The sequence below is a fragment of the Eubalaena glacialis genome, chromosome 2 (genome assembly GCF_028564815.1).
Source record: "Eubalaena glacialis isolate mEubGla1 chromosome 2, mEubGla1.1.hap2.+ XY, whole genome shotgun sequence".
NCBI lineage: Eukaryota > Metazoa > Chordata > Mammalia > Artiodactyla > Balaenidae > Eubalaena > Eubalaena glacialis.
The window spans coordinates 55,572,878-55,598,931 of record NC_083717.1 but is presented as its reverse complement, the minus strand read 5'-3'; the positions used below and the strand labels follow the sequence as shown (position 1 = coordinate 55,598,931).

Here is a 26,054-nt window from a genome sequence, read left to right as displayed (position 1 = left end):
TGGGACCGATTTGGAGGTGTTGGGATCTTTTGTCCCTGTGTGGCCTCATTGGCCCTATGTTGAAGATCTGAAGGTGTTCCTTAGGATATGCCAGCGTCATTGCTATACCCATTCCGCATAGCATTCCCTGAGGTTTGGAGCTCTTCCCGGAGGTCATTGGGCCCAACCATGCAGAAAGAAGGGAGTCGGCTGCCAAGCAAAGGCTACAGGTTTAAGGGCTGGAGTGAATGTGTGCTGCAGGGGTCATTTTGTCCTGCCACCCTCTGGTGCTGCGAGCCTGTGATCTCCAGCGTGCATGGCTTCAAGCCAGAGAAGTCATGCCGGTTCAAGGGTCCAGGATGTTGGATGCGTTCTCTCATTGCACGGCTGTGGGTGACACGTTGGTTCTGGAGGACCTGGGTCTCACGGTTTCTCCAAGGTCTTGTCATTGAAGAGAAGAGTGCGGCTGTGCAAGGTGCTACGATAAGTTACCCATTGGCTGCAAGGGTTTGCCCCACCACTTTGGGCATTGGAATGGCTCCCATGCCATTAGCTTTGGTTGTGGTCCTAGGGAAGTTCCTCTGACTTGGCAGGAGACCAGGAAGTATGCTTGCTGTTGAGTCTCCCTTGATCAGTCCAGGGGTTACTCAGGTGCCCTTTGTCACGGGTCCCTACGAGCCGCTTTTGATGGAGGGCGTCATATTCGGCCAAGGGCCCTTCCCTTGTGGAAGATCTCTCCCCTTGAGGGCATGTCCACTGTGTGGAAGCATGAGTGCCAAGGGGGTGTTTGTTCCCCTAGAGGGCACTGGCTCTTAGGCTGAGGGGGCCCAGTTTTCCTAAGGGTGTCTCAGAGGATCAGGAAGACATCCTTTTGCTGTGATGGAGGGCAGAGTGCTCAGGGGAGGGATTGCAAGGCCCGAGACCAGGGGGTTGTTGGTCGGCGGCGCTCTTTGTCCTGATGGCCGCACGCTCTGAAGGCGTCTGTGTCACCATCCTTTCACGTTTGGCTGCCGACACATAGCAAGATGGACAGCAAATGAAATGTTGAGGAGAGATAGAGCACACATCGCTGGGTGGTATCGCCCTTTCCCTCGGTGCGCCCGTGCACCCTCCTCAAGCATGCGTGTGTTCTCTCACCCCGAGCCAGGTGGAATGCCAGGGAAGGAAAGCAAGCAGCAGCCTGGGGCCATCCGTATAAGCCCTGATACCCGTTGAAGTGAGGACGGTGTGGCAAGGCGAGGCCAGGCGAAGGAGCCTCGGAGGGGTGTTGTCGTGCATTCCATGAGGATCCTGCTTCAACCCTTGTTGCGGTAAGCGGCACTTCTTTGCTAAACCTAAAGGTTTGGCAACGGGTACTTGTGCACCGTGGCTACACCCTCACCTTCTGGTCTTTTCTTGTGGAACACGAGCTTCGATGCCCTGGGAACTGGCTGCATTTCCTGCCCTGTGGCTTGGCTCTGGCCGCTTCTGTACGCTGATATGATTCAGCTCGCTGTCCGTCCCCTGGTGGAATCTGCAACTTGCCATGTCCAACGTTTGAGCATGTGCTTGGATCGATGATGACTCCCACAAATGCATTCCTTGGAAATCTGAACAAAATGAGTGAGACATCCCTACCGTCTCCTCGTTGGAACTGAGGTCCAGCACGTGGCTCCCAAAAGGAAAGCAGGCAGAGGTTCACGTTGCATTTGCTGCCGTGGGTGTCCACAGCCACGTTGTTCAAGTTGAGGGTTGTGGTCATCTCATGGGGAGAAGAACCATTGGGAAAGCAGCCTGGGATGCCAATCCAGGTGGGAAGGCTTGGGACACTGTGCCGTCTCTGGGTTCCATCGTCTAGCCGGGATTGCTGTCCCCTGCCACGGTTCAGCAAGCAGGGAGGAGAGGAAGCATGAGCCATTGATGGTCCTGTCGCCTGCACTTGAGTTCTACAGGCCGCCCCCACCTGCTGGTCATTGCCTTGTGGCCTCAAAGAAACAGAAGTCTGTATGCTCAGGGTCAGAACAGGATTGCAGGCCTAGGGCAGGCTTCTTTGTCATGTTCTGCTTGGGAGACCAGATGCAGTTTAGGTTTCTCCTGATGAGGGGAGAAATGAAATGGGCCACTGTTCCCGGACGTTTGGCCAATCTGATGGCTCATCCTCGAGTTGTGTCCTGCTTGTGTGTGCTGTGTGAAGGGGCTGGAAAATGCCTTAGTCAAGCTTGGTCACGGCAAGCTTCTTTGGTGAGGGGTGGCTCTGGCATCTTGCCGTGACGCGTTGGGATGCCGGTGGAGAGAGAGTAAGGCAAGAGGAGCGAAAGAGACCTGTGAGATGGCTGGCTAAGCCCACAGGTTTACTAGTGGATGGATAGATCGACGGTGGCCATGGGGTTCCCGGAACACGTTTGGGATTACCTCAGGAACGTTTGGAGGCAAGTGAAGGGAGGGAATACGGGAGCACATTTGTGGACTGTCCCGCCGTTTTCCTCTCCTTGGTCCATTTGCTTCCTGGCGGATCCTTGTGCCAGCGAATGGTTGCCCTCGTGGCACAGTATGGTGTCTTCTCGTGGTGGCCGATTTGTAGGCCGTGGGGTGTTATGCCCTGTCTGGCCACGTTCCCCCTGTGTTGAAGACGTGAAGGTGTTCCTGAGGACAGCCAAGCATCTTTTCTACACCCGGCCCACATAGCGTTCCCTGAGGATTGGAGCTCTTCCCGGAGGTCATTGGGCACAACCATGTGGAAACAAGGGAATCGGCTGCCAAGGAAAAGCTACAGGTTTCAGGGCAGGAGAGGAGGTGTGGTGTGGGTTTCATTTTTCCCGCCACCGGCTGGTACGTCGAGACTGTGGTAACCGGCGAGCCTGGCCACAGGCCAGACAAGTCATACCGGTTCAAGTGTCTACGCTGTTGGCTGGGTTCTCTCATTGCACAGCTGTGGGTAACAAGTTGCTTGTAGAGGACCTGGGCCTCACGGTTTCTCCAAGGTCACGTCACTGACGGGCCCAGAGTGCGAAAGTGCCAGGCACCACTGCAAGTTACAAAATTGCTGCAAGGGTTTGCCCCACCACGTTGGGCATCGGAATGGTTCCCATGCCATTAGCTTTGTGTGTGGGCCAAGGGTAGGTTGTCAGTCTTGGCAGCAGGCCAGGAAGTATGCCTGCAGGTGAATCTCCCTTGTTCAGTCCAGGGGTTCCTCAGGTCCCCTTTGTCACCGGTCCCTAAGAGCTGCTTTTGATGGAGGTCGTCACATTTGGCCAAGGGCCGTTCCCTTGTGGAAGATCTCAGGGACCACATTTCCCCTTGAGGGTGAGTCCATTGTGTGGGAGCGTATGTGCCAGGAGTGGTTTTGTTCCCCAGAGGGCAGTGGCTCTTACGCTGAGTAATCCCAGTTCCCCTGAGGGTGTCTCAGCGGTTCAGGATGACATCCCTATGCTGTGTCGGGGGGAGGTGGCTCAGGCGGGGAAGTTCAAGGCCCATACCAGGGGGTTGATGGATGGCCGTGCTCTTTGTGCTGATGCCCGTGCGCTCTGAAGGCATCTGTGCCACGATGCATTCACGTTTGGCTGTGGACACACAGACGTGATGGGCAGCAAATGAAATGTTGAGGGGAGATACAGCGCACATCGCTGGGCGGTATCACCCTTTCCCTCTGTGCGCCTGTTCACCTTTCTCAAACATCCCTGTGTTCTGTCACCCTGAGGCAGGTGGTGGAGTGCCAGGGAACAAACGCCTGCAGCAGCTTGGAGCCCTCTGTATACTCCGTGATACCTGGCCAAGTGAGGACAGTGCGGCAAGGTGAGGCAAGGCGAGGCGAAGGAGTCTCAGAGTGGTTTTGGCGTGAAGTCCTTGAGGATCCTTGTAGGAACCTCGTGGTGGTGAGCAGACCTTCTTTGCAGAAACCTAGATGTTTGGCCACGGGGACTTGTGCACTGAGACTATACCCTCACCTTCTTGGCTCTTCCAGGAGCACCGCAGATCCGATGCCATGACCCTTAGCTCCATTTGCAGCCCCGTGGGTTGGCTCTGGCCGCTCCTGGCTGCTGAAGTGATTGCGATCGTTGGCTGCCCCGCGGTGGAGCCTGCGACTTTGAACGTGCAGCCTTTGAGCAGGTGCGTGGATTGATGATGACTCCCATAAATGCACTGCTTGGAAATCTGAACAAAATGAATGGGTCTCAGGTTTCTCCGAGGTCATGTCACTGACGGGCCCAGGGTGCGAAAATACAAGGCGCCAGGGCAAGGTACCCAGTTGCCGCAAGGGTTTGCCCTGCCAGTTTGGGCATCGGAATATCTCCAATGCCAATAGCTTTCTGTGTGATCCAAGGGCATCGCCTGTGACTCGATAAGGTTCCTGGTGGAAACCTTGTGGCGGTACACGGAACTTCTTTGCAGAAACCTAGATGTTTGGCCACGGGGACTTGTGCACCGAGACTACACCCTCACATTCTGGGCTCTTACTGGGGCACCCGAGCTCCGATGCCCTGAGACTTGGGTGCACTTCCTGCCACGTGGCTCGAGTCTGGCCGCTCCCTACTGCTGAGAGGATTGAGCTCGCTGGCAGTCCGCCATGGAGGCTGCGACTTTGCACGTCCAGCCTTTGAGCAGGTGCGTGGATCGGTGATGACTCCCATAAATGCATTCCTTGGAAATCTAAACAAAATGAATGAGCAATGCCTAGCGTCTTCTCATCCTAACTGAGGTCCAGCACGTGGCTCCCAAAGGAAAGGTAGGGAGAGGTCCATGTCGCATGTGCTACTGTGGGCATGCGCAGCAACATTGTTCAAGTTGAGGGTGGCGGACTTCTCGTGCGGAAAGAGCCAAGTGGAAAGGAGCCTGTGATGTCCATCCACGTGGGAAATCTAAGGACAACTTGACGTCTCTGGGCACCTGAGTCTAGCCAGGACTGCCATCCCCTGCCGCGGTCAGCGTGCGGGTGCGAAAGGAAGCGTGAGCCACTGGTGCTCCTCTGGCCTGCCATTGAGATCTACGGGCCACCCTCGAGCCCAGGTCGTTGCCTTGTTCCTGCAAGGAAACAGAAGTCTCTGCACTCAGGGTCAGAGAAGGAGTCCTGGCCAGGCCAGGCTTCTTTGTCATGTTCAGCTTGGAGATGGGATGCAGTTTAGGTTTGCCCTGATGGTCGGGGGAAATCAAATGGGCCACTGTCCCTGGGATTTGGGCGACGCTGATGGCTCCTCCTTGGGTTGTGTCCTGCTTGTGTGTTGTGTGTGGAGAGGTTGGAAAATGCCTTAGGCAAATCCAGGGGATATCAAGCTACTTAGGTGAGGGGTGGCTCTGGCACCTTACCGTGAGACGTTTGGATCCTGGTGGAGAGAGGAAGGCAAGGCGAGCGGGAAATACACGTGAGAGTGTTGGCTAAGCCCACAGGTTTACTGTTGGGTGGATAGATGGTCGGTGGACCTAGGGTTCCCGGAACTCTTTTGGGATATCGACAGGAGCATCTGGAGGCCTATGTAGGGAAGGAATACAGGTGCACATTCGTGGACCATCCCACCATTTTCCTCTCTTTTGACAATGTGCTTCACGGTGGGTCCTTGTTCCAGCAAATGGTTGCCTTCACGGCACAGTATGGGGTCTTCTCACTGGGACCGATTTGGAGGTGTTGGGATCTTTTGTCCCTGTGTGGCCTCATTGGCCCTATGTTGAAGATGTGAAGGTGTTCCTTAGGATATGCCAGTGTCATTGCTATACCCATTCCGCATAGCATTCCCTGAGGTTTGGAGCTCTTCCCGGAGGTCATTGGGCCCAACCATGCAGAAAGAAGGGAGTCGGCTGCCAAGCAAAGACTACAGGTTTAAGGGCTGGAGTGAATGTGTGCTGCAGGGGTCATTTTGTCCTGCCACCCTCTGGTGCTGCGAGCCTGTGATCTCCAGCGTGCATGGCTTCAAGCCAGAGAAGTCATGCCGGTTCAAGGGTCCAGGATGTTGGATGCGTTCTCTCATTGCACGGCTGTGGGTGACACGTTGGTTCTGGAGGACCTGGGTCTCACGGTTTCTCCAAGGTCTTGTCATTGAAGAGAAGAGTGCGGCTGTGCAAGGTGCTACGATAAGTTACCCATTGGCTGCAAGGGTTTGCCCCACCACTTTGGGCATTGGAATGGCTCCCATGCCATTAGCTTTGGTTGTGGTCCTAGGGAAGTTCCTCTGACTTGGCAGGAGACCAGGAAGTATGCTTGCTGTTGAGTCTCCCTTGATCAGTCCAGGGGTTACTCAGGTGCCCTTTGTCACGGGTCCCTACGAGCCGCTTTTGATGGAGGGCGTCATATTCGGCCAAGGGCCCTTCCCTTGTGGAAGATCTCTCCCCTTGAGGGCATGTCCACTGTGTGGAAGCATGAATGCCAAGGGGGTGTTTGTTCCCCTAGAGGGCACTGGCTCTTAGGCTGAGGGGGCCCAGTTTTCCTAAGGGTGTCTCAGAGGATCAGGAAGACATCCTTTTGCTGTGATGGAGGGCAGAGTGCTCAGGGGAGGGATTGCAAGGCCCGAGACCAGGGGGTTGTTGGTCGGCGGCGCTCTTTGTCCTGATGGCCGCACGCTCTGAAGGCGTCTGTGTCACCATCCTTTCACGTTTGGCTGCCGACACATAGCACGATGGACAGCAAATGAAATGTTGAGGAGAGATAGAGCACACATCGCTGGGTGGTATCGCCCTTTCCCTCGGTGCGCCCGTGCACCCTCCTCAAGCATGCGTGTGTTCTCTCACCCCGAGCCAGGTGGAATGCCAGGGAAGGAAAGCAAGCAGCAGCCTGGGGCCATCCGTATAAGCCCTGATACCCGTTGAAGTGAGGACGGTGTGGCAAGGCGAGGCCAGGCGAAGGAGCCTCGGAGGGGTGTTGTCGTGCATTCCATGAGGATCCTGCTTCAACCCTTGTTGCGGTAAGCGGCACTTCTTTGCTAAACCTAAAGGTTTGGCAACGGGTACTTGTGCACCGTGGCTACACCCTCACCTTCTGGTCTTTTCTTGGGGAACACGAGCTTCGATGCCCTGGGAACTGGCTGCATTTCCTGCCCTGTGGCTTGGCTCTGGCCGCTTCTGTACGCTGATATGATTCAGCTCGCTGTCCGTCCCCTGGTGGAATCTGCAACTTGCCATGTCCAACGTTTGAGCATGTGCTTGGATCGATGATGACTCCCACAAATGCATTCCTTGGAAATCTGAACAAAATGAGTGAGACATCCCTACCGTCTCCTCGTTGGAACTGAGGTCCAGCACGTGGCTCCCAAAAGGAAAGCAGGCAGAGGTTCACGTTGCATTTGCTGCCGTGGGTGTCCACAGCCACGTTGTTCAAGTTGAGGGTTGTGGTCATCTCATGGGGAGAAGAACCATTGGGAAAGCAGCCTGGGATGCCAATCCAGGTGGGAAGGCTTGGGACACTGTGCCGTCTCTGGGTTCCTTCGTCTAGCCAGGATTGCTGTCCCCTGCCACGGTTCAGCAAGCAGGGAGGAGAGGAAGCATGAGCCATTGATGGTCCTGTCGCCTGCACTTGAGTTCTACAGGCCGCCCCCACCTGCTGGTCATTGCCTTGTGGCCTCAAAGAAACAGAAGTCTGTATGCTCAGGGTCAGAACAGGATTGCAGGCCTAGGGCAGGCTTCTTTGTCATGTTCTGCTTGGGAGACCAGATGCAGTTTAGGTTTCTCCTGATGAGGGGAGAAATGAAATGGGCCACTGTTCCCGGACGTTTGGCCAATCTGATGGCTCATCCTCGAGTTGTGTCCTGCTTGTGTGTGCTGTGTGAAGGGGCTGGAAAATGCCTTAGTCAAGCTTGGTCACGGCAAGCTTCTTTGGTGAGGGGTGGCTCTGGCATCTTGCCGTGACGCGTTGGGATGCCGGTGGAGAGAGAGTAAGGCAAGAGGAGCGAAAGAGACCTGTGAGATGGCTGGCTAAGCCCACAGGTTTACTAGTGGATGGATAGATCGACGGTGGCCATGGGGTTCCCGGAACACGTTTGGGATTACCTCAGGAACGTTTGGAGGCAAGTGAAGGGAGGGAATACGGGAGCACATTTGTGGACTGTCCCGCCGTTTTCCTCTCCTTGGTCCATTTGCTTCCTGGCGGATCCTTGTGCCAGCGAATCGTTGCCCTCGTGGCACAGTATGGTGTCTTCTCATGGTGGCCGATTTGTAGGCCGTGGGGTGTTATGCCCTGTCTGGCCACGTTCCCCCTGTGTTGAAGACGTGAAGGTGTTCCTGAGGACAGCCAAGCATCTTTTCTACACCCGGCCCACATAGCGTTCCCTGAGGATTGGAGCTCTTCCCGGAGGTCATTGGGCACAACCATGTGGAAACAAGGGAATCGGCTGCCAAGGAAAAGCTACAGGTTTCAGGGCAGGAGAGGAGGTGTGGTGTGGGTTTCATTTTTCCCGCCACCGGCTGGTACGTCGAGACTGTGGTAACCGGCGAGCCTGGCCACAGGCCAGACAAGTCATACCGGTTCAAGTGTCTACGCTGTTGGCTGGGTTCTCTCATTGCACAGCTGTGGGTAACAAGTTGCTTGTAGAGGACCTGGGCCTCACGGTTTCTCCAAGGTCACGTCACTGACGGGCCCAGAGTGCGAAAGTGCCAGGCACCACTGCAAGTTACAAAATTGCTGCAAGGGTTTGCCCCACCACGTTGGGCATCGGAATGGTTCCCATGCCATTAGCTTTGTGTGTGGGCCAAGGGTAGGTTGTCAGTCTTGGCAGCAGGCCAGGAAGTATGCCTGCAGGTGAATCTCCCTTGTTCAGTCCAGGGGTTCCTCAGGTCCCCTTTGTCACCGGTCCCTAAGAGCTGCTTTTGATGGAGGTCGTCACATTTGGCCAAGGGCCGTTCCCTTGTGGAAGATCTCAGGGACCACATTTCCCCTTGAGGGTGAGTCCATTGTGTGGGAGCGTATGTGCCAGGAGTGGTTTTGTTCCCCAGAGGGCAGTGGCTCTTACGCTGAGTAATCCCAGTTCCCCTGAGGGTGTCTCAGCGGTTCAGGATGACATCCCTATGCTGTGTCGGGGGGAGGTGGCTCAGGCGGGGAAGTTCAAGGCCCATACCAGGGGGTTGATGGATGGCCGTGCTCTTTGTGCTGATGCCCGTGCACTCTGAAGGCATCTGTGCCACGATGCATTCACGTTTGGCTGTGGACACACAGACGTGATGGGCAGCAAATGAAATGTTGAGGGGAGATATAGCGCACATCGCTGGGCGGTATCACCCTTTCCCTCTGTGCGCCCGTTCACCTTTCTCAAACATCCCTGTGTTCTGTCACCCTGAGGCAGGTGGTGGAGTGCCAGGGAACAAACGCCTGCAGCAGCTTGGAGCCCTCTGTATACTCCGTGATACCTGGCCAAGTGAGGACAGTGCGGCAAGGTGAGGCAAGGCGAGGTGAAGGAGTCTCAGAGTGGTTTTGGCGTGAAGTCCTTGAGGATCCTTGTAGGAACCTCGTGTGGTGGTGAGCAGACCTTCTTTGCAGAAACCTAGATGTTTGGCCACGGGGACTTGTGCACTGAGACTATACCCTCACCTTCTTGGCTCTTCCAGGGGCACCGCAGATCCGATGCCATGACCCTTAGCTCCATTTGCAGCCCCGTGGGTTGGCTCTGGCCGCTCCTGACGTCTGAAATGATTGCGATCGTTGGCTGCCCCGCGGTGGAGCCTGCGACTTTGAACGTGCAGCCTTTGAGCAGGTGCGTGGATTGATGATGACTCCCATAAATGTACTGCTTGGAAATCTGAACACAATGAATGGGTCTCAGGTTTCTCCGAGGTCATGTCACTGACGGGCCCAGGGTGCGAAAATACAAGGCGCCAGGGCAAGGTACCCAGTTGCCGCAAGGGTTTGCCCTGCCAGTTTGGGCATCGGAATATCTCCAATGCCAATAGCTTTCTGTGTGATCCAAGGGCATCGCCTGTGACTCGATAAGGTTCCTGGTGGAAACCTTGTGGCGGTACACGGAACTTCTTTGCAGAAACCTAGATGTTTGGCCACGGGGACTTGTGCACCGAGACTACACCCTCACATTCTGGGCTCTTACTGGGGCACCCGAGCTCCGATGCCCTGAGACTTGGGTGCACTTCCTGCCACGTGGCTCGAGTCTGGCCGCTCCCTACTGCTGAGAGGATTGAGCTCGCTGGCAGTCCGCCATGGAGGCTGCGACTTTGCACGTCCAGCCTTTGAGCAGGTGCGTGGATCGGTGATGACTCCCATAAATGCATTCCTTGGAAATCTAAACAAAATGAATGAGCAATGCCTAGCGTCTTCTCATCCTAACTGAGGTCCAGCACGTGGCTCCCAAAGGAAAGGTAGGGAGAGGTCCATGTCGCATGTGCTACTGTGGGCATGCGCAGCAACATTGTTCAAGTTGAGGGTGGCGGACTTCTCGTGCGGAAAGAGCCAAGTGGAAAGGAGCCTGTGATGTCCATCCACGTGGGAAATCTAAGGACAACTTGACGTCTCTGGGCACCTGAGTCTAGCCAGGACTGCCATCCCCTGCCGCGGTCAGCGTGCGGGTGCGAAAGGAAGCGTGAGCCACTGGTGCTCCTCTGGCCTGCCATTGAGATCTACGGGCCACCCTCGAGCCCAGGTCGTTGCCTTGTTCCTGCAAGGAAACAGAAGTCTCTGCACTCAGGGTCAGAGAAGGAGTCCTGGCCAGGCCAGGCTTCTTTGTCATGTTCAGCTTGGAGATGGGATGCAGTTTAGGTTTGCCCTGATGGTCGGGGGAAATCAAATGGGCCACTGTCCCTGGGATTTGGGCGACGCTGATGGCTCCTCCTTGGGTTGTGTCCTGCTTGTGTGTTGTGTGTGGAGAGGTTGGAAAATGCCTTAGGCAAATCCAGGGGATATCAAGCTACTTAGGTGAGGGGTGGCTCTGGCACCTTACCGTGAGACGTTTGGATCCTGGTGGAGAGAGGAAGGCAAGGCGAGCGGGAAATACACGTGAGAGTGTTGGCTAAGCCCACAGGTTTACTGTTGGGTGGATAGATGGTCGGTGGACCTAGGGTTCCCGGAACTCTTTTGGGATATCGACAGGAGCATCTGGAGGCCTATGTAGGGAAGGAATACAGGTGCACATTCGTGGACCATCCCACCATTTTCCTCTCTTTTGACAATGTGCTTCACGGTGGGTCCTTGTTCCAGCAAATGGTTGCCTTCACGGCACAGTATGGGGTCTTCTCACTGGGACCGATTTGGAGGTGTTGGGATCTTTTGTCCCTGTGTGGCCTCATTGGCCCTATGTTGAAGATGTGAAGGTGTTCCTTAGGATATGCCAGTGTCATTGCTATACCCATTCCGCATAGCATTCCCTGAGGTTTGGAGCTCTTCCCGGAGGTCATTGGGCCCAACCATGCAGAAAGAAGGGAGTCGGCTGCCAAGCAAAGGCTACAGGTTTAAGGGCTGGAGTGAATGTGTGCTGCAGGGGTCATTTTGTCCTGCCACCCTCTGGTGCTGCGAGCCTGTGATCTCCAGCATGCATGGCTTCAAGCCAGAGAAGTCATGCCGGTTCAAGGGTCCAGGATGTTGGATGCGTTCTCTCATTGCACGGCTGTGGGTGACACGTTGGTTCTGGAGGACCTGGGTCTCACGGTTTCTCCAAGGTCTTGTCATTGAAGAGAAGAGTGCGGCTGTGCAAGGTGCTACGATAAGTTACCCATTGGCTGCAAGGGTTTGCCCCACCACTTTGGGCATTGGAATGGCTCCCATGCCATTAGCTTTGGTTGTGGTCCTAGGGAAGTTCCTCTGACTTGGCAGGAGACCAGGAAGTATGCTTGCTGTTGAGTCTCCCTTGATCAGTCCAGGGGTTACTCAGGTGCCCTTTGTCACGGGTCCCTACGAGCCGCTTTTGATGGAGGGCGTCATATTCGGCCAAGGGCCCTTCCCTTGTGGAAGATCTCTCCCCTTGAGGGCATGTCCACTGTGTGGAAGCATGAGTGCCAAGGGGGTGTTTGTTCCCCTAGAGGGCACTGGCTCTTAGGCTGAGGGGGCCCAGTTTTCCTAAGGGTGTCTCAGAGGATCAGGAAGACATCCTTTTGCTGTGATGGAGGGCAGAGTGCTCAGGGGAGGGATTGCAAGGCCCGAGACCAGGGGGTTGTTGGTCGGCGGCGCTCTTTGTCCTGATGGCCGCACGCTCTGAAGGCGTCTGTGTCACCATCCTTTCACGTTTGGCTGCCGACACATAGCAAGATGGACAGCAAATGAAATGTTGAGGAGAGATAGAGCACACATCGCTGGGTGGTATCGCCCTTTCCCTCGGTGCGCCCGTGCACCCTCCTCAAGCATGCGTGTGTTCTCTCACCCCGAGCCAGGTGGAATGCCAGGGAAGGAAAGCAAGCAGCAGCCTGGGGCCATCCGTATAAGCCCTGATACCCGTTGAAGTGAGGACGGTGTGGCAAGGCGAGGCCAGGCGAAGGAGCCTCGGAGGGGTGTTGTCGTGCATTCCATGAGGATCCTGCTTCAACCCTTGTTGCGGTAAGCGGCACTTCTTTGCTAAACCTAAAGGTTTGGCAACGGGTACTTGTGCACCGTGGCTACACCCTCACCTTCTGGTCTTTTCTTGGGGAACACGAGCTTCGATGCCCTGGGAACTGGCTGCATTTCCTGCCCTGTGGCTTGGCTCTGGCCGCTTCTGTACGCTGATATGATTCAGCTCGCTGTCCGTCCCCTGGTGGAATCTGCAACTTGCCATGTCCAACGTTTGAGCATGTGCTTGGATCGATGATGACTCCCACAAATGCATTCCTTGGAAATCTGAACAAAATGAGTGAGACATCCCTACCGTCTCCTCGTTGGAACTGAGGTCCAGCACGTGGCTCCCAAAAGGAAAGCAGGCAGAGGTTCACGTTGCATTTGCTGCCGTGGGTGTCCACAGCCACGTTGTTCAAGTTGAGGGTTGTGGTCATCTCATGGGGAGAAGAACCATTGGGAAAGCAGCCTGGGATGCCAATCCAGGTGGGAAGGCTTGGGACACTGTGCCGTCTCTGGGTTCCATCGTCTAGCCGGGATTGCTGTCCCCTGCCACGGTTCAGCAAGCAGGGAGGAGAGGAAGCATGAGCCATTGATGGTCCTGTCGCCTGCACTTGAGTTCTACAGGCCGCCCCCACCTGCTGGTCATTGCCTTGTGGCCTCAAAGAAACAGAAGTCTGTATGCTCAGGGTCAGAACAGGATTGCAGGCCTAGGGCAGGCTTCTTTGTCATGTTCTGCTTGGGAGACCAGATGCAGTTTAGGTTTCTCCTGATGAGGGGAGAAATGAAATGGGCCACTGTTCCCGGACGTTTGGCCAATCTGATGGCTCATCCTCGAGTTGTGTCCTGCTTGTGTGTGCTGTGTGAAGGGGCTGGAAAATGCCTTAGTCAAGCTTGGTCACGGCAAGCTTCTTTGGTGAGGGGTGGCTCTGGCATCTTGCCGTGACGCGTTGGGATGCCGGTGGAGAGAGAGTAAGGCAAGAGGAGCGAAAGAGACCTGTGAGATGGCTGGCTAAGCCCACAGGTTTACTAGTGGATGGATAGATCGACGGTGGCCATGGGGTTCCCGGAACACGTTTGGGATTACCTCAGGAACGTTTGGAGGCAAGTGAAGGGAGGGAATACGGGAGCACATTTGTGGACTGTCCCGCCGTTTTCCTCTCCTTGGTCCATTTGCTTCCTGGCGGATCCTTGTGCCAGCGAATGGTTGCCCTCGTGGCACAGTATGGTGTCTTCTCGTGGTGGCCGATTTGTAGGCCGTGGGGTGTTATGCCCTGTCTGGCCACGTTCCCCCTGTGTTGAAGACGTGAAGGTGTTCCTGAGGACAGCCAAGCATCTTTTCTACACCCGGCCCACATAGCGTTCCCTGAGGATTGGAGCTCTTCCCGGAGGTCATTGGGCACAACCATGTGGAAACAAGGGAATCGGCTGCCAAGGAAAAGCTACAGGTTTCAGGGCAGGAGAGGAGGTGTGGTGTGGGTTTCATTTTTCCCGCCACCGGCTGGTACGTCGAGACTGTGGTAACCGGCGAGCCTGGCCACAGGCCAGACAAGTCATACCGGTTCAAGTGTCTACGCTGTTGGCTGGGTTCTCTCATTGCACAGCTGTGGGTAACAAGTTGCTTGTAGAGGACCTGGGCCTCACGGTTTCTCCAAGGTCACGTCACTGACGGGCCCAGAGTGCGAAAGTGCCAGGCACCACTGCAAGTTACAAAATTGCTGCAAGGGTTTGCCCCACCACGTTGGGCATCGGAATGGTTCCCATGCCATTAGCTTTGTGTGTGGGCCAAGGGTAGGTTGTCAGTCTTGGCAGCAGGCCAGGAAGTATGCCTGCAGGTGAATCTCCCTTGTTCAGTCCAGGGGTTCCTCAGGTCCCCTTTGTCACCGGTCCCTAAGAGCTGCTTTTGATGGAGGTCGTCACATTTGGCCAAGGGCCGTTCCCTTGTGGAAGATCTCAGGGACCACATTTCCCCTTGAGGGTGAGTCCATTGTGTGGGAGCGTATGTGCCAGGAGTGGTTTTGTTCCCCAGAGGGCAGTGGCTCTTACGCTGAGTAATCCCAGTTCCCCTGAGGGTGTCTCAGCGGTTCAGGATGACGTCCCTATGCTGTGTCGGGGGGAGGTGGCTCAGGCGGGGAAGTTCAAGGCCCATACCAGGGGGTTGATGGATGGCCGTGCTCTTTGTGCTGATGCCCGTGCGCTCTGAAGGCATCTGTGCCACGATGCATTCACGTTTGGCTGTGGACACACAGACGTGATGGGCAGCAAATGAAATGTTGAGGGGAGATATAGCGCACATCGCTGGGCGGTATCACCCTTTCCCTCTGTGCGCCCGTTCACCTTTCTCAAACATCCCTGTGTTCTGTCACCCTGAGGCAGGTGGTGGAGTGCCAGGGAACAAACGCCTGCAGCAGCTTGGAGCCCTCTGTATACTCCGTGATACCTGGCCAAGTGAGGACAGTGCGGCAAGGTGAGGCAAGGCGAGGTGAAGGAGTCTCAGAGTGGTTTTGGCGTGAAGTCCTTGAGGATCCTTGTAGGAACCTCATGGTGGTGAGCAGACCTTCTTTGCAGAAACCTAGATGTTTGGCCACGGGGACTTGTGCACTGAGACTATACCCTCACCTTCTTGGCTCTTCCAGAGGCACCGCAGATCCGATGCCATGACCCTTAGCTCCATTTGCAGCCCCGTGGGTTGGCTCTGGCCGCTCCTGGCTGCTGAAGTGATTGCGATCGTTGGCTGCCCCGCGGTGGAGCCTGCGACTTTGAACGTGCAGCCTTTGAGCAGGTGCGTGGATTGATGATGACTCCCATAAATGCACTGCTTGGAAATCTGAACAAAATGAATGGGTCTCAGGTTTCTCCGAGGTCATGTCACTGACGGGCCCAGGGTGCGAAAATACAAGGCGCCAGGGCAAGGTACCCAGTTGCCGCAAGGGTTTGCCCTGCCAGTTTGGGCATCGGAATATCTCCAATGCCAATAGCTTTCTGTGTGATCCAAGGGCATCGCCTCTGACTCGATAAGGTTCCTGGTGGAAACCTTGTGGCGGTACACGGAACTTCTTTGCAGAAACCTAGATGTTTGTCCACGGGGACTTGTGCACCGAGACTACACCCTCACATTCTGGGCTCTTACTGGGGCACCCGAGCTCCGATGCCCTGAGACTTGGGTGCACTTCCTGCCACGTGGCTCGAGTCTGGCCGCTCCCTACTGCTGAGAGGATTGAGCTCGCTGGCAGTCCGCCATGGAGGCTGCGACTTTGCACGTCCAGCCTTTGAGCAGGTGCGTGGATCGGTGATGACTCCCATAAATGCATTCCTTGGAAATCTAAACAAAATGAATGAGCAATGCCTAGCGTCTTCTCATCCTAACTGAGGTCCAGCACGTGGCTCCCAAAGGAAAGGTAGGGAGAGGTCCATGTCGCATGTGCTACTGTGGGCATGCGCAGCAACATTGTTCAAGTTGAGGGTGGCGGACTTCTCGTGCGGAAAGAGCCAAGTGGAAAGGAGCCTGTGATGTCCATCCACGTGGGAAATCTAAGGACAACTTGACGTCTCTGGGCACCTGAGTCTAGCCAGGACTGCCATCCCCTGCCGCGGTCAGCGTGCGGGTGCGAAAGGAAGCGTGAGCCACTGGTGCTCCTCTGGCCTGCCATTGAGATCTACGGGCCACCCTCGAGCCCAGGTCGTTGCCTTGTTCCTGCAAGGAAACAGAAGTCTCTGCACTCAGGGTCAGAGAAGGAGTCCTGGCCAGGCCAGGCTTCTTTGTCATGTTCAGCTTGGAGATGGGATGCAGTTTAGGTTTGCCCTGATGGTCGGGGGAAATCAAATGGGCCACTGTCCCTGGGATTTGGGCGACGCTGATGGCTCCTCCTTGGGTTGTGTCCTGCTTGTGTGTTGTGTGTGGAGAGGTTGGAAAATGCCTTAGGCAAATCCAGGGGATATCAAGCTACTTAGGTGAGGGGTGGCTCTGGCACCTTACCGTGAGACGTTTGGATCCTGGTGGAGAGAGGAAGGCAAGGCGAGCGGGAAATACACGTGAGAGTGTTGGCTAAGCCCACAGGTTTACTGTTGGGTGGATAGATGGTCGGTGGACCTAGGGTTCCCGGAACTCTTTTGGGATATCGACAGGAGCATCTGGAGGCCTATGTAGGGAAGGAATACAGGTGCACATTCGTGGACCATCCCACCATTTTCCTCTCTTTTGACAATGTGCTTCACGGTGGGTCCTTGTTCCAGCGAATGGTTGCCTTCACGGCACAGTATGGGGTCTTCTCACTGGGACCGATTTGGAGGTGTTGGGATCTTTTGTCCCTGTGTGGCCTCATTGGCCCTATGTTGAAGATGTGAAGGTGTTCCTTAGGATATGCCAGTGTCATTGCTATACCCATTCCGCATAGCATTCCCTGAGGTTTGGAGCTCTTCCCGGAGGTCATTGGGCCCAACCATGCAGAAAGAAGGGAGTCGGCTGCCAAGCAAAGGCTACAGGTTTAAGGGCTGGAGTGAATGTGTGCTGCAGGGGTCATTTTGTCCTGCCACCCTCTGGTGCTGCGAGCCTGTGATCTCCAGCATGCATGGCTTCAAGCCAGAGAAGTCATGCCGGTTCAAGGGTCCAGGATGTTGGATGCGTTCTCTCATTGCACGGCTGTGGGTGACACGTTGGTTCTGGAGGACCTGGGTCTCACGGTTTCTCCAAGGTCTTGTCATTGAAGAGAAGAGTGCGGCTGTGCAAGGTGCTACGATAAGTTACCCATTGGCTGCAAGGGTTTGCCCCACCACTTTGGGCATTGGAATGGCTCCCATGCCATTAGCTTTGGTTGTGGTCCTAGGGAAGTTCCTCTGACTTGGCAGGAGACCAGGAAGTATGCTTGCTGTTGAGTCTCCCTTGATCAGTCCAGGGGTTACTCAGGTGCCCTTTGTCACGGGTCCCTACGAGCCGCTTTTGATGGAGGGCGTCATATTCGGCCAAGGGCCCTTCCCTTGTGGAAGATCTCTCCCCTTGAGGGCATGTCCACTGTGTGGAAGCATGAATGCCAAGGGGGTGTTTGTTCCCCTAGAGGGCACTGGCTCTTAGGCTGAGGGGGCCCAGTTTTCCTAAGGGTGTCTCAGAGGATCAGGAAGACATCCTTTTGCTGTGATGGAGGGCAGAGTGCTCAGGGGAGGGATTGCAAGGCCCGAGACCAGGGGGTTGTTGGTCGGCGGCGCTCTTTGTCCTGATGGCCGCACGCTCTGAAGGCGTCTGTGTCACCATCCTTTCACGTTTGGCTGCCGACACATAGCACGATGGACAGCAAATGAAATGTTGAGGAGAGATAGAGCACACATCGCTGGGTGGTATCGCCCTTTCCCTCGGTGCGCCCGTGCACCCTCCTCAAGCATGCGTGTGTTCTCTCACCCCGAGCCAGGTGGAATGCCAGGGAAGGAAAGCAAGCAGCAGCCTGGGGCCATCCGTATAAGCCCTGATACCCGTTGAAGTGAGGACGGTGTGGCAAGGCGAGGCCAGGCGAAGGAGCCTCGGAGGGGTGTTGTCGTGCATTCCATGAGGATCCTGCTTCAACCCTTGTTGCGGTAAGCGGCACTTCTTTGCTAAACCTAAAGGTTTGGCAACGGGTACTTGTGCACCGTGGCTACACCCTCACCTTCTGGTCTTTTCTTGGGGAACACGAGCTTCGATGCCCTGGGAACTGGCTGCATTTCCTGCCCTGTGGCTTGGCTCTGGCCGCTTCTGTACGCTGATATGATTCAGCTCGCTGTCCGTCCCCTGGTGGAATCTGCAACTTGCCATGTCCAACGTTTGAGCATGTGCTTGGATCGATGATGACTCCCACAAATGCATTCCTTGGAAATCTGAACAAAATGAGTGAGACATCCCTACCGTCTCCTCGTTGGAACTGAGGTCCAGCACGTGGCTCCCAAAAGGAAAGCAGGCAGAGGTTCACGTTGCATTTGCTGCCGTGGGTGTCCACAGCCACGTTGTTCAAGTTGAGGGTTGTGGTCATCTCATGGGGAGAAGAACCATTGGGAAAGCAGCCTGGGATGCCAATCCAGGTGGGAAGGCTTGGGACACTGTGCCGTCTCTGGGTTCCTTCGTCTAGCCAGGATTGCTGTCCCCTGCCACGGTTCAGCAAGCAGGGAGGAGAGGAAGCATGAGCCATTGATGGTCCTGTCGCCTGCACTTGAGTTCTACAGGCCGCCCCCACCTGCTGGTCATTGCCTTGTGGCCTCAAAGAAACAGAAGTCTGTATGCTCAGGGTCAGAACAGGATTGCAGGCCTAGGGCAGGCTTCTTTGTCATGTTCTGCTTGGGAGACCAGATGCAGTTTAGGTTTCTCCTGATGAGGGGAGAAATGAAATGGGCCACTGTTCCCGGACGTTTGGCCAATCTGATGGCTCATCCTCGAGTTGTGTCCTGCTTGTGTGTGCTGTGTGAAGGGGCTGGAAAATGCCTTAGTCAAGCTTGGTCACGGCAAGCTTCTTTGGTGAGGGGTGGCTCTGGCATCTTGCCGTGACGCGTTGGGATGCCGGTGGAGAGAGAGTAAGGCAAGAGGAGCGAAAGAGACCTGTGAGATGGCTGGCTAAGCCCACAGGTTTACTAGTGGATGGATAGATCGACGGTGGCCATGGGGTTCCCGGAACACGTTTGGGATTACCTCAGGAACGTTTGGAGGCAAGTGAAGGGAGGGAATACGGGAGCACATTTGTGGACTGTCCCGCCGTTTTCCTCTCCTTGGTCCATTTGCTTCCTGGCGGATCCTTGTGCCAGCGAATCGTTGCCCTCGTGGCACAGTATGGTGTCTTCTCATGGTGGCCGATTTGTAGGCCGTGGGGTGTTATGCCCTGTCTGGCCACGTTCCCCCTGTGTTGAAGACGTGAAGGTGTTCCTGAGGACAGCCAAGCATCTTTTCTACACCCGGCCCACATAGCGTTCCCTGAGGATTGGAGCTCTTCCCGGAGGTCATTGGGCACAACCATGTGGAAACAAGGGAATCGGCTGCCAAGGAAAAGCTACAGGTTTCAGGGCAGGAGAGGAGGTGTGGTGTGGGTTTCATTTTTCCCGCCACCGGCTGGTACGTCGAGACTGTGGTAACCGGCGAGCCTGGCCACAGGCCAGACAAGTCATACCGGTTCAAGTGTCTACGCTGTTGGCTGGGTTCTCTCATTGCACAGCTGTGGGTAACAAGTTGCTTGTAGAGGACCTGGGCCTCACGGTTTCTCCAAGGTCACGTCACTGACGGGCCCAGAGTGCGAAAGTGCCAGGCACCACTGCAAGTTACAAAATTGCTGCAAGGGTTTGCCCCACCACGTTGGGCATCGGAATGGTTCCCATGCCATTAGCTTTGTGTGTGGGCCAAGGGTAGGTTGTCAGTCTTGGCAGCAGGCCAGGAAGTATGCCTGCAGGTGAATCTCCCTTGTTCAGTCCAGGGGTTCCTCAGGTCCCCTTTGTCACCGGTCCCTAAGAGCTGCTTTTGATGGAGGTCGTCACATTTGGCCAAGGGCCGTTCCCTTGTGGAAGATCTCAGGGACCACATTTCCCCTTGAGGGTGAGTCCATTGTGTGGGAGCGTATGTGCCAGGAGTGGTTTTGTTCCCCAGAGGGCAGTGGCTCTTACGCTGAGTAATCCCAGTTCCCCTGAGGGTGTCTCAGCGGTTCAGGATGACATCCCTATGCTGTGTCGGGGGGAGGTGGCTCAGGCGGGGAAGTTCAAGGCCCATACCAGGGGGTTGATGGATGGCCGTGCTCTTTGTGCTGATGCCCGTGCGCTCTGAAGGCATCTGTGCCACGATGCATTCACGTTTGGCTGTGGACACACAGACGTGATGGGCAGCAAATGAAATGTTGAGGGGAGATATAGCGCACATCGCTGGGCGGTATCACCCTTTCCCTCTGTGCGCCCGTTCACCTTTCTCAAACATCCCTGTGTTCTGTCACCCTGAGGCAGGTGGTGGAGTGCCAGGGAACAAACGCCTGCAGCAGCTTGGAGCCCTCTGTATACTCCGTGATACCTGGCCAAGTGAGGACAGTGCGGCAAGGTGAGGCAAGGCGAGGTGAAGGAGTCTCAGAGTGGTTTTGGCGTGAAGTCCTTGAGGATCCTTGTAGGAACCTCGTGTGGTGGTGAGCAGACCTTCTTTGCAGAAACCTAGATGTTTGGCCACGGGGACTTGTGCACTGAGACTATACCCTCACCTTCTTGGCTCTTCCAGGGGCACCGCAGATCCGATGCCATGACCCTTAGCTCCATTTGCAGCCCCGTGGGTTGGCTCTGGCCGCTCCTGACGTCTGAAATGATTGCGATCGTTGGCTGCCCCGCGGTGGAGCCTGCGACTTTGAACGTGCAGCCTTTGAGCAGGTGCGTGGATTGATGATGACTCCCATAAATGTACTGCTTGGAAATCTGAACACAATGAATGGGTCTCAGGTTTCTCCGAGGTCATGTCACTGACGGGCCCAGGGTGCGAAAATACAAGGCGCCAGGGCAAGGTACCCAGTTGCCGCAAGGGTTTGCCCTGCCAGTTTGGGCATCGGAATATCTCCAATGCCAATAGCTTTCTGTGTGATCCAAGGGCATCGCCTGTGACTCGATAAGGTTCCTGGTGGAAACCTTGTGGCGGTACACGGAACTTCTTTGCAGAAACCTAGATGTTTGGCCACGGGGACTTGTGCACCGAGACTACACCCTCACATTCTGGGCTCTTACTGGGGCACCCGAGCTCCGATGCCCTGAGACTTGGGTGCACTTCCTGCCACGTGGCTCGAGTCTGGCCGCTCCCTACTGCTGAGAGGATTGAGCTCGCTGGCAGTCCGCCATGGAGGCTGCGACTTTGCACGTCCAGCCTTTGAGCAGGTGCGTGGATCGGTGATGACTCCCATAAATGCATTCCTTGGAAATCTAAACAAAATGAATGAGCAATGCCTAGCGTCTTCTCATCCTAACTGAGGTCCAGCACGTGGCTCCCAAAGGAAAGGTAGGGAGAGGTCCATGTCGCATGTGCTACTGTGGGCATGCGCAGCAACATTGTTCAAGTTGAGGGTGGCGGACTTCTCGTGCGGAAAGAGCCAAGTGGAAAGGAGCCTGTGATGTCCATCCACGTGGGAAATCTAAGGACAACTTGACGTCTCTGGGCACCTGAGTCTAGCCAGGACTGCCATCCCCTGCCGCGGTCAGCGTGCGGGTGCGAAAGGAAGCGTGAGCCACTGGTGCTCCTCTGGCCTGCCATTGAGATCTACGGGCCACCCTCGAGCCCAGGTCGTTGCCTTGTTCCTGCAAGGAAACAGAAGTCTCTGCACTCAGGGTCAGAGAAGGAGTCCTGGCCAGGCCAGGCTTCTTTGTCATGTTCAGCTTGGAGATGGGATGCAGTTTAGGTTTGCCCTGATGGTCGGGGGAAATCAAATGGGCCACTGTCCCTGGGATTTGGGCGACGCTGATGGCTCCTCCTTGGGTTGTGTCCTGCTTGTGTGTTGTGTGTGGAGAGGTTGGAAAATGCCTTAGGCAAATCCAGGGGATATCAAGCTACTTAGGTGAGGGGTGGCTCTGGCACCTTACCGTGAGACGTTTGGATCCTGGTGGAGAGAGGAAGGCAAGGCGAGCGGGAAATACACGTGAGAGTGTTGGCTAAGCCCACAGGTTTACTGTTGGGTGGATAGATGGTCGGTGGACCTAGGGTTCCCGGAACTCTTTTGGGATATCGACAGGAGCATCTGGAGGCCTATGTAGGGAAGGAATACAGGTGCACATTCGTGGACCATCCCACCATTTTCCTCTCTTTTGACAATGTGCTTCACGGTGGGTCCTTGTTCCAGCAAATGGTTGCCTTCACGGCACAGTATGGGGTCTTCTCACTGGGACCGATTTGGAGGTGTTGGGATCTTTTGTCCCTGTGTGGCCTCATTGGCCCTATGTTGAAGATGTGAAGGTGTTCCTTAGGATATGCCAGTGTCATTGCTATACCCATTCCGCATAGCATTCCCTGAGGTTTGGAGCTCTTCCCGGAGGTCATTGGGCCCAACCATGCAGAAAGAAGGGAGTCGGCTGCCAAGCAAAGGCTACAGGTTTAAGGGCTGGAGTGAATGTGTGCTGCAGGGGTCATTTTGTCCTGCCACCCTCTGGTGCTGCGAGCCTGTGATCTCCAGCATGCATGGCTTCAAGCCAGAGAAGTCATGCCGGTTCAAGGGTCCAGGATGTTGGATGCGTTCTCTCATTGCACGGCTGTGGGTGACACGTTGGTTCTGGAGGACCTGGGTCTCACGGTTTCTCCAAGGTCTTGTCATTGAAGAGAAGAGTGCGGCTGTGCAAGGTGCTACGATAAGTTACCCATTGGCTGCAAGGGTTTGCCCCACCACTTTGGGCATTGGAATGGCTCCCATGCCATTAGCTTTGGTTGTGGTCCTAGGGAAGTTCCTCTGACTTGGCAGGAGACCAGGAAGTATGCTTGCTGTTGAGTCTCCCTTGATCAGTCCAGGGGTTACTCAGGTGCCCTTTGTCACGGGTCCCTACGAGCCGCTTTTGATGGAGGGCGTCATATTCGGCCAAGGGCCCTTCCCTTGTGGAAGATCTCTCCCCTTGAGGGCATGTCCACTGTGTGGAAGCATGAGTGCCAAGGGGGTGTTTGTTCCCCTAGAGGGCACTGGCTCTTAGGCTGAGGGGGCCCAGTTTTCCTAAGGGTGTCTCAGAGGATCAGGAAGACATCCTTTTGCTGTGATGGAGGGCAGAGTGCTCAGGGGAGGGATTGCAAGGCCCGAGACCAGGGGGTTGTTGGTCGGCGGCGCTCTTTGTCCTGATGGCCGCACGCTCTGAAGGCGTCTGTGTCACCATCCTTTCACGTTTGGCTGCCGACACATAGCAAGATGGACAGCAAATGAAATGTTGAGGAGAGATAGAGCACACATCGCTGGGTGGTATCGCCCTTTCCCTCGGTGCGCCCGTGCACCCTCCTCAAGCATGCGTGTGTTCTCTCACCCCGAGCCAGGTGGAATGCCAGGGAAGGAAAGCAAGCAGCAGCCTGGGGCCATCCGTATAAGCCCTGATACCCGTTGAAGTGAGGACGGTGTGGCAAGGCGAGGCCAGGCGAAGGAGCCTCGGAGGGGTGTTGTCGTGCATTCCATGAGGATCCTGCTTCAACCCTTGTTGCGGTAAGCGGCACTTCTTTGCTAAACCTAAAGGTTTGGCAACGGGTACTTGTGCACCGTGGCTACACCCTCACCTTCTGGTCTTTTCTTGGGGAACACGAGCTTCGATGCCCTGGGAACTGGCTGCATTTCCTGCCCTGTGGCTTGGCTCTGGCCGCTTCTGTACGCTGATATGATTCAGCTCGCTGTCCGTCCCCTGGTGGAATCTGCAACTTGCCATGTCCAACGTTTGAGCATGTGCTTGGATCGATGATGACTCCCACAAATGCATTCCTTGGAAATCTGAACAAAATGAGTGAGACATCCCTACCGTCTCCTCGTTGGAACTGAGGTCCAGCACGTGGCTCCCAAAAGGAAAGCAGGCAGAGGTTCACGTTGCATTTGCTGCCGTGGGTGTCCACAGCCACGTTGTTCAAGTTGAGGGTTGTGGTCATCTCATGGGGAGAAGAACCATTGGGAAAGCAGCCTGGGATGCCAATCCAGGTGGGAAGGCTTGGGACACTGTGCCGTCTCTGGGTTCCATCGTCTAGCCGGGATTGCTGTCCCCTGCCACGGTTCAGCAAGCAGGGAGGAGAGGAAGCATGAGCCATTGATGGTCCTGTCGCCTGCACTTGAGTTCTACAGGCCGCCCCCACCTGCTGGTCATTGCCTTGTGGCCTCAAAGAAACAGAAGTCTGTATGCTCAGGGTCAGAACAGGATTGCAGGCCTAGGGCAGGCTTCTTTGTCATGTTCTGCTTGGGAGACCAGATGCAGTTTAGGTTTCTCCTGATGAGGGGAGAAATGAAATGGGCCACTGTTCCCGGACGTTTGGCCAATCTGATGGCTCATCCTCGAGTTGTGTCCTGCTTGTGTGTGCTGTGTGAAGGGGCTGGAAAATGCCTTAGTCAAGCTTGGTCACGGCAAGCTTCTTTGGTGAGGGGTGGCTCTGGCATCTTGCCGTGACGCGTTGGGATGCCGGTGGAGAGAGAGTAAGGCAAGAGGAGCGAAAGAGACCTGTGAGATGGCTGGCTAAGCCCACAGGTTTACTAGTGGATGGATAGATCGACGGTGGCCATGGGGTTCCCGGAACACGTTTGGGATTACCTCAGGAACGTTTGGAGGCAAGTGAAGGGAGGGAATACGGGAGCACATTTGTGGACTGTCCCGCCGTTTTCCTCTCCTTGGTCCATTTGCTTCCTGGCGGATCCTTGTGCCAGCGAATGGTTGCCCTCGTGGCACAGTATGGTGTCTTCTCGTGGTGGCCGATTTGTAGGCCGTGGGGTGTTATGCCCTGTCTGGCCACGTTCCCCCTGTGTTGAAGACGTGAAGGTGTTCCTGAGGACAGCCAAGCATCTTTTCTACACCCGGCCCACATAGCGTTCCCTGAGGATTGGAGCTCTTCCCGGAGGTCATTGGGCACAACCATGTGGAAACAAGGGAATCGGCTGCCAAGGAAAAGCTACAGGTTTCAGGGCAGGAGAGGAGGTGTGGTGTGGGTTTCATTTTTCCCGCCACCGGCTGGTACGTCGAGACTGTGGTAACCGGCGAGCCTGGCCACAGGCCAGACAAGTCATACCGGTTCAAGTGTCTACGCTGTTGGCTGGGTTCTCTCATTGCACAGCTGTGGGTAACAAGTTGCTTGTAGAGGACCTGGGCCTCACGGTTTCTCCAAGGTCACGTCACTGACGGGCCCAGAGTGCGAAAGTGCCAGGCACCACTGCAAGTTACAAAATTGCTGCAAGGGTTTGCCCCACCACGTTGGGCATCGGAATGGTTCCCATGCCATTAGCTTTGTGTGTGGGCCAAGGGTAGGTTGTCAGTCTTGGCAGCAGGCCAGGAAGTATGCCTGCAGGTGAATCTCCCTTGTTCAGTCCAGGGGTTCCTCAGGTCCCCTTTGTCACCGGTCCCTAAGAGCTGCTTTTGATGGAGGTCGTCACATTTGGCCAAGGGCCGTTCCCTTGTGGAAGATCTCAGGGACCACATTTCCCCTTGAGGGTGAGTCCATTGTGTGGGAGCGTATGTGCCAGGAGTGGTTTTGTTCCCCAGAGGGCAGTGGCTCTTACGCTGAGTAATCCCAGTTCCCCTGAGGGTGTCTCAGCGGTTCAGGATGACGTCCCTATGCTGTGTCGGGGGGAGGTGGCTCAGGCGGGGAAGTTCAAGGCCCATACCAGGGGGTTGATGGATGGCCGTGCTCTTTGTGCTGATGCCCGTGCGCTCTGAAGGCATCTGTGCCACGATGCATTCACGTTTGGCTGTGGACACACAGACGTGATGGGCAGCAAATGAAATGTTGAGGGGAGATATAGCGCACATCGCTGGGCGGTATCACCCTTTCCCTCTGTGCGCCCGTTCACCTTTCTCAAACATCCCTGTGTTCTGTCACCCTGAGGCAGGTGGTGGAGTGCCAGGGAACAAACGCCTGCAGCAGCTTGGAGCCCTCTGTATACTCCGTGATACCTGGCCAAGTGAGGACAGTGCGGCAAGGTGAGGCAAGGCGAGGTGAAGGAGTCTCAGAGTGGTTTTGGCGTGAAGTCCTTGAGGATCCTTGTAGGAACCTCAT

At 55.6% G+C, this 26,054-nt stretch overlaps 13 non-coding genes across 13 annotated transcripts; all 13 read left to right on the top strand.

Annotated features, from left to right (window-relative positions):
- The first annotated feature begins 1,529 nt into the window (after positions 1–1,529).
- Positions 1,530–1,621, top strand: LOC133086184 (small nucleolar RNA SNORD116). The gene has a single exon (XR_009699948.1). It is a non-coding gene; the product is annotated as a small nucleolar RNA SNORD116 (small nucleolar RNA).
- A 2,450-nt stretch (positions 1,622–4,071) lies between these two features.
- LOC133085916 (small nucleolar RNA SNORD116) lies at positions 4,072–4,165 on the top strand. Its single transcript, XR_009699715.1, has one exon. It is a non-coding gene; the product is annotated as a small nucleolar RNA SNORD116 (small nucleolar RNA).
- A 401-nt stretch (positions 4,166–4,566) lies between these two features.
- On the top strand, positions 4,567–4,658 carry LOC133086552 (small nucleolar RNA SNORD116). The gene has a single exon (XR_009700304.1). It is a non-coding gene; the product is annotated as a small nucleolar RNA SNORD116 (small nucleolar RNA).
- A 2,427-nt stretch (positions 4,659–7,085) lies between these two features.
- Positions 7,086–7,177, top strand: LOC133086183 (small nucleolar RNA SNORD116). The gene has a single exon (XR_009699947.1). It is a non-coding gene; the product is annotated as a small nucleolar RNA SNORD116 (small nucleolar RNA).
- Positions 7,178–9,629: 2,452 nt separating this feature from the next.
- Positions 9,630–9,723, top strand: LOC133085965 (small nucleolar RNA SNORD116). Its single transcript, XR_009699762.1, has one exon. It is a non-coding gene; the product is annotated as a small nucleolar RNA SNORD116 (small nucleolar RNA).
- A 401-nt stretch (positions 9,724–10,124) lies between these two features.
- LOC133086551 (small nucleolar RNA SNORD116) lies at positions 10,125–10,216 on the top strand. The gene has a single exon (XR_009700303.1). It is a non-coding gene; the product is annotated as a small nucleolar RNA SNORD116 (small nucleolar RNA).
- A 2,427-nt stretch (positions 10,217–12,643) lies between these two features.
- LOC133086182 (small nucleolar RNA SNORD116) lies at positions 12,644–12,735 on the top strand. Its single transcript, XR_009699946.1, has one exon. It is a non-coding gene; the product is annotated as a small nucleolar RNA SNORD116 (small nucleolar RNA).
- A 2,450-nt stretch (positions 12,736–15,185) lies between these two features.
- Positions 15,186–15,279, top strand: LOC133085915 (small nucleolar RNA SNORD116). The gene has a single exon (XR_009699714.1). It is a non-coding gene; the product is annotated as a small nucleolar RNA SNORD116 (small nucleolar RNA).
- Positions 15,280–15,680: 401 nt separating this feature from the next.
- Positions 15,681–15,772, top strand: LOC133086550 (small nucleolar RNA SNORD116). The gene has a single exon (XR_009700302.1). It is a non-coding gene; the product is annotated as a small nucleolar RNA SNORD116 (small nucleolar RNA).
- A 2,427-nt stretch (positions 15,773–18,199) lies between these two features.
- On the top strand, positions 18,200–18,291 carry LOC133086181 (small nucleolar RNA SNORD116). Its single transcript, XR_009699945.1, has one exon. It is a non-coding gene; the product is annotated as a small nucleolar RNA SNORD116 (small nucleolar RNA).
- Positions 18,292–20,743: 2,452 nt separating this feature from the next.
- LOC133085964 (small nucleolar RNA SNORD116) lies at positions 20,744–20,837 on the top strand. The gene has a single exon (XR_009699761.1). It is a non-coding gene; the product is annotated as a small nucleolar RNA SNORD116 (small nucleolar RNA).
- Positions 20,838–21,238: 401 nt separating this feature from the next.
- LOC133086548 (small nucleolar RNA SNORD116) lies at positions 21,239–21,330 on the top strand. The gene has a single exon (XR_009700300.1). It is a non-coding gene; the product is annotated as a small nucleolar RNA SNORD116 (small nucleolar RNA).
- Positions 21,331–23,757: 2,427 nt separating this feature from the next.
- LOC133086180 (small nucleolar RNA SNORD116) lies at positions 23,758–23,849 on the top strand. Its single transcript, XR_009699944.1, has one exon. It is a non-coding gene; the product is annotated as a small nucleolar RNA SNORD116 (small nucleolar RNA).
- Positions 23,850–26,054: the final 2,205 nt, after the last annotated feature.